Below are 6,062 nucleotides of genomic sequence, written 5' to 3'. Positions count from 1 at the left end.
AGGTTCAAAGAAGAAATAAAGAAAGAAATTAAGGATTTTCTTGAATTCAATGGAAACGAAAACACAACATACCCAAACCTATGGGATGCACTGAAAGCAATACTGAGAGGAAAACTCATAGCCCTAAGTGCTTCCAAAAAGAAACTGGAGAGAGCATACATCAGCAACTTGACAGGACAGCTAAAATCCCTAGAACAAAAGAAAGCAGATAAACCCAAGAAGAGTAGACGGCAAGAAATAATCAAAATTGCATCAGAAATAGACCAAATAGAAACAAAAAGAACCATTAAAAAATCAACAAAACCAAGAGCTGGTTCTTTGAGAAAATCAACAAGATTGATAAACCCCTAGCCAGACTAACTAGAGGGCAAAGAGAGAGTATACAAATTAACAAAATCAGAAATGAAAGTGGCAACATAACAACTGAAACTGAGAAAATTAAAGAAATCATCAGATCCTACTACAAAAACCTATACTCCACAAAGTTGGAAAATCTGGAGGAAATGGATGAATTCCTAGACAGATACAAGATCCTAAAGTTAAACCAGGACAAAGTAAACCATCTAAATAATTCCATAACACCTAAAGAAATAGAAGAAGTCATCAAAAGCCTCCCAACCATAAAAAGCCCAGGTCCAGATGGGTTCAGTGCAGAATTTTATCAGACATTTATTGCGGACATAACACCAATACTCTCCAAACAATTCCACAAGATAGAATCAGAAGGAATACTACCTAACTCATTTTTTGAGGCTACAATAACCCTCGTTCCTAAACCACACAAAGACCCTACAAGAAAAGAGACCTTCAGACCAATCTCACTTATGAACATTGATGCAAAAATACTCAACAAAATCCTTGCAAACTGAATCCAAGAAAACATCAAAACAATCATTCACCATGACCAAGTAGGCTTCATCCCTGAGATGCAGGAATGGTTTAATATAAGGAAATCCATCAATGTAATCCACCATATAAACAAACTCAAAGAACAAAATCACATGGTCATCTCATTAGATGCTGAGAAAGCATTTGAAAAAATTCAACACCCCTTTATGTTAAAAGTCCTGGAAAGAACAGGAATCCAAGGCCCATACCTAAACATAATAAAAGCAATATACAGCAAACCAACAGCCAACATCAAACTTAATGGTGGGAAACTTGAAGCAATCCCACTAAAATCAGGGACTCAACAAGGCTGCCCACTCTCCCCCTACCTATTCAACATAGTACTGGAAGTCCTGGCGTGACCAATTAGACAGCAAAAGGAGATCAAGGGGATACAAATCGAAAAGGAAGAGATAAAAACATCACTCTTTGCAGATGACATGATAGTGTACTTAAGTGACCTCAAAAATTCCACCAGAGAACTCCTACAGCTGATAAACAAGTTCAACAAAGTGGCTGGATACAAAATTAACTCAAACAAATCAGTAACCTTCCTATACTCAAAGGACAAACATGTGGAGAAAGAAATTAGGGAAAAGATACCCTTCACAATCGTAACAAAAACTATGAAATACCTTGGTGTGACTCTAACTAAGCAAGTGAAGGACCTGTATAACAAGAACTTCAAACCTCTAAAGAAGGAAATCGAGGAAGATCTCACAAAATGGAAAGATCTCCCATGCTCATGAATTGGAAGGATCAACATTTTAAAAATGGCCATCCTACCAAAAGCAATCTACAGATTCAATGCAATCCCCATCAAAATTTCAAACCTGTTCTTCATTGAATTGGAAAGATCAATGTGCAATTTCATATGGAATAACAAAAGACCTAGAATAGTGAAATCCATCCTCAACAACAAGAAAACATCTGCGGGAATCACTATCCCTGACCTCAAGCTATATTACAAGGCAATTGTGCTGAAAACTGCATGGTACTGGTACAGAAATAGGCATGTGGATCAATGGAATAGAATAGAAGATCCAGAAATGAGCCCTCACGTATATGGTCACCTGATTTTTGACAAAGGAGCTGTAAACATTCAATGGAAAAAGGACAGCCTATTCAATAAATGGTGCTGGTCCAACTGGCACTCAGCATGCAAAAGAATGAAAATATACCCTTTCTAATCTTTTTGTACAAAGCTCAAGGGTAAGTGGATCAAAGATCTCCACATTAAACCAGATACACTGAAACTATTAGATGAGAAATTAGGGAAAACCTTAGAAAACATAGGCACAGGAGAAATTTTTCTGAACAAAACACCACTGGCTCAAGCTCTAAGGTCAAAGATTAACAAATGGGACTTAATGAGATTGCAAAGTTTCTGTAAGGCTAAGGACATTGTCAAGAAAACAAAACGGCAGCCAACAGAATGGGAAAAGATCTTTACCAACTCCACAGCAGATAGAGGCCTAATAGCACGGTATACAAAGAACTCAAAAAGCTAGACACCAGAGAATCAAACAACCCTATTAAAAATAAGGTACAGAGCTAAACAAAACGTTCTCAATTGAGGAACACCGAATGGCCGAGAAACACCTGAGGAAGTGCTCCACATCCTTAGCCATCAGGGAAATGCAAATCAAAACAACCCTGAGATTCTACCTCACACCAGTCAGATTGGCCAAGATCCAAAACTCAGATGACAGCAGATGCTGGCTAGGTTGTGGAGAAAGAGGAACACTTCTCCACTGTTGGTGGGGTTTTAAACTTATACAACCACTCTGGAAATCAGTCTGGCTATACCTCAGAAAATTGGACATAGAACTACCTGAAGACCCAGCTATTCCACTTCTGGGCATATACCCCAGAGACACTTTAATATACAACAAAGATACATGCACCACAATTTTCATAGCAGCTCTATTTATAATAGCCAGAAGCTGGAAAGAACCCAGATGTCCTTCAGAAGATGAATGGATACAAAAATTGTGGTACATTTACACAATGGAATACTACTCAGCCATCAGAAACAATGACTTATCCAAATTCTTAAGAAAATGGCTTCATCTAGAGAATATCATCCTGAGTGAGATAACCCAGTCACAAATGAACAAACATAATATGCAGCCACTGACAATTGGATACTAATTTAGGAAGCTCTGAACACCCCAGAAACAACTCACAGACTATATGAAGTTCAAGAAAAGAAAAAAGAAAAAAGAAAGAAAAGAAAAAACTATTATGCTTAATCCTTACACACCAAGAAAACTTTGACTAATTCCAGGTTGCATCCTGTTCTACATGTACTTTATGCTCATTGTAACTAGTAAGATCTTAATGCACACTATCAAACCTTAAGAAGAAAAAAAAAGCCAAGCACTGACAAAGATGTATTCGTATACTTTTATGCAAAAATGCTTAAAATGTGTACATTTATCTTTTTTTTAAATAAAGTTGTAGAGACTGGCGGCAGCGAGCGGCCGGTGTGCTCCGATCTGTCGGAGCTAACCGCTGCCTGGCGGGCTGCCGTGGCCCGGCACACGGCACACGCCCCAGTGGAGCGGAAATGGTGGGCCGGAACAGCGCCATCGCCGAGGGTGTGTGCGGTGCCCTCTTCATCGGGTACTGCATCTACTTCGACCGCAAAAGGCAGAGTGACCCCCAACTTCAAGAACAGGCTTCGAGAACGAAGAAAGAAACAGAAGCTTGCTAAGGAGAGGTGATCTTTCCACGCTACCTGATTTTAAAGATGCTGATGCTGTTCAGAAATTCTTTCTTGAAGAGATACAGCTTGGTGAAGAGTTATTAGCACAAGGTGACTACGAGAAGGGTGTGGACCACCTGACAAATGCAATTGCTGTGTGTGGACAGCCTCTGCAGCTCCTGCAAGTGTTACAGCAGACTCTTCCACCACCAGTGTTCCAGATGCTTCTGACCAAGCTTCCAACCATTAGTTAGAGAATTGTAAGTGCTCAGAGCTTGGCTGAATATGATGTGGAATGAGCCAGACACCGACATGATGAATCTCAGTAAAATAATTTAACAGTTAGCTTGGAAGCTGATCAGCTCTGGGGAAATAAGGGCAAATTGTACTTGTCATGAACTGTCCCACACTGACGTCTGCCAAAGGGAATGTGAACTTTGGTAGATTCATTGTCTGTTCTATTTATTTTTCCAGTGAAAAGTATTTTGATAGAACTTTTCATTTTATAAATACACTGAGTTAACCAAAATATCATGGATTTCGTTTGTTCTTAAGACATGCAATTCAAGTGTAAATACAGTAGAGTAGTACTTAGATAGAAACTCCCAGTGATTTTGAAAGATTGGAAAAGGCTATGAGGAATCGTTGGATAATGCACATTTTAAAGACCAGAACATTTTATTGTATGTTGTAAAATTGGATAGAAACTTGTGTTTGTGAAAACTGAGCATTAAAACCTTAGAGAGACCGTGTCTTGTTTACTTTTGAATGTGTGCGGTGTGTTGTCTATTAACAATTCTGTTCCCTTAAAAGCTTCCGTCTACGTCATGGCTCCGTGTGCTCTGGGCACGTATTCCTAATCTTAGACCTGTGTGCACCCTCACCTGGGGGCTACGTAGACTGAGGATCAGTCTGCTCATCTCTGGGGTGCCCTTCTCAGCATGGGTTCCGTGGCTCTGAGTTCAGGTCCATCTCCAGCTGATGACTACTTCAGAATAACCAGGCTTTGCACTTGTTTATATTCTGAATTGCATGTTTGCCTGACTTAGTATTTCTTAATTAAAACCTGTAAGTTTATATTCTGAATTGCATGTTTGCCTGACTTAGTATTTCTTAATTAAAACCTGTAAGCATCAAAAAAAGTTAAATAAAGTTGTAAAATAAATTTTAAAAAGTAAAAAGAAAAATCAAAGTCCAAACAAATGACACACAAGAGAGGAACAATGGCAAAAAAAAAAAAAAAAAAAAAAAAAAAACCAAAAGAAACAAAAAAATCACTCAAATGTATTCAGTATAGATGCAATTAAAGAATTTTTGGGTGCCTCCCCACTCCCACCTCACCCCTCTAGCATCTCCCTTTCCTGGGGCATCAAGCGTCCACAAACAAAGTGCATCCCCTCCAACTGAGGACAGACAGACAGTCCTCTGTAACATATGTAGAGGTGGGGCATGGACCAGCCCATGTATGCACTCTGGAGCTCTGAGGGGTCACATTCGCTGATACTGTTGTTCATCCTATGGGTTTGCAATACCCTTCAGCTCCTCCAATCCTTCCCCTAAGGGAAGGGGCGGGGAAACAATATTTGAAGTGGAAAAAAAATAATAAAATAATTAACAAAAAGCACAATTTAGAAATTTGTAATTTCTTTACAAATAGGTAAAGAAAATGAATAAAACAGTTCAAGACCTAAAAACATAATAGAAGAAATAAAAAACAAATTGGGAAGAAAAAGAGAATCTCTTTTGGAGCTGGGGTACTGCTCAGTAGGAAGTGTGCACACACATGTACAAGTGCACATATACACATCTCCAAATAATTTTCATTTAATGTTGGTTGAGTTCTAGATGGGAAACACACTACCATAGAGGCTCAAGCTAACTTTTCCTCTGCCTGTTCCACAAATAGGTGGATGCCCACACGGCTCTTTGAACATGAAGAGGTTGAGCTGGTGCCTATACAGAACCCTTAGAACTCTCACCCCATGGTCTAGTTTCTAGGACACAGGGACTGTACTCTGCAGCCTACCAAAAGAGAAAAGTAAACACCAATCCAAACACAAAACCTTTGATCTACAATTTATGCTGCCCGTCAGACATGCCAAGCAATCAATGGTGGTACAACACTTGTATGAGTAAGCAACCAATGTCTGACTTGACTTAAAAGTTCATGCTACAGGATTGAACCCATATATGACACTGCCTGGGTTACCAAGAACCAGAGACTAGATAGTCCAGAGTCCTAGGACAAAACCAAACACTACTTCTCTAAAATAAGTGACAATAACATAACATTCTCTTATGAGCATGCATCAGGGACTTAGCCAGCCATCACCAGAGAGGCTTCCTTCTTCAGAAGATGGGACAAACATAGAGACCCACGGGGAGAGAGAAAGAGAGATATCTCAGAACATGCTGCTCCAAATGAAATGTCTTCATCAAATTCATAATCTAAGTTATATTCCGG

The 6,062-nt window shown here is 39.3% G+C and overlaps 1 pseudogene across 1 annotated transcript; it reads left to right on the top strand.

Annotated features, from left to right (window-relative positions):
* The first annotated feature begins 3,460 nt into the window (after positions 1–3,460).
* LOC308432528 (mitochondrial import receptor subunit TOM20 homolog) lies at positions 3,461–3,897 on the top strand (annotated as a pseudogene). Its single transcript has one exon. The product of its transcript is annotated as a mitochondrial import receptor subunit TOM20 homolog (transcript).
* The last annotated feature ends 2,165 nt before the right edge of the window (positions 3,898–6,062 follow it).

The sequence above is a fragment of the Micromys minutus genome (genome assembly GCF_963924665.1).
Source record: "Micromys minutus genome assembly, chromosome: 18".
Taxonomy (NCBI): Eukaryota; Metazoa; Chordata; class Mammalia; order Rodentia; family Muridae; genus Micromys; species Micromys minutus.
The sequence above is the reverse complement of the archived record's forward strand: the minus strand, read 5'-3'. Positions and strand labels throughout refer to the sequence as shown.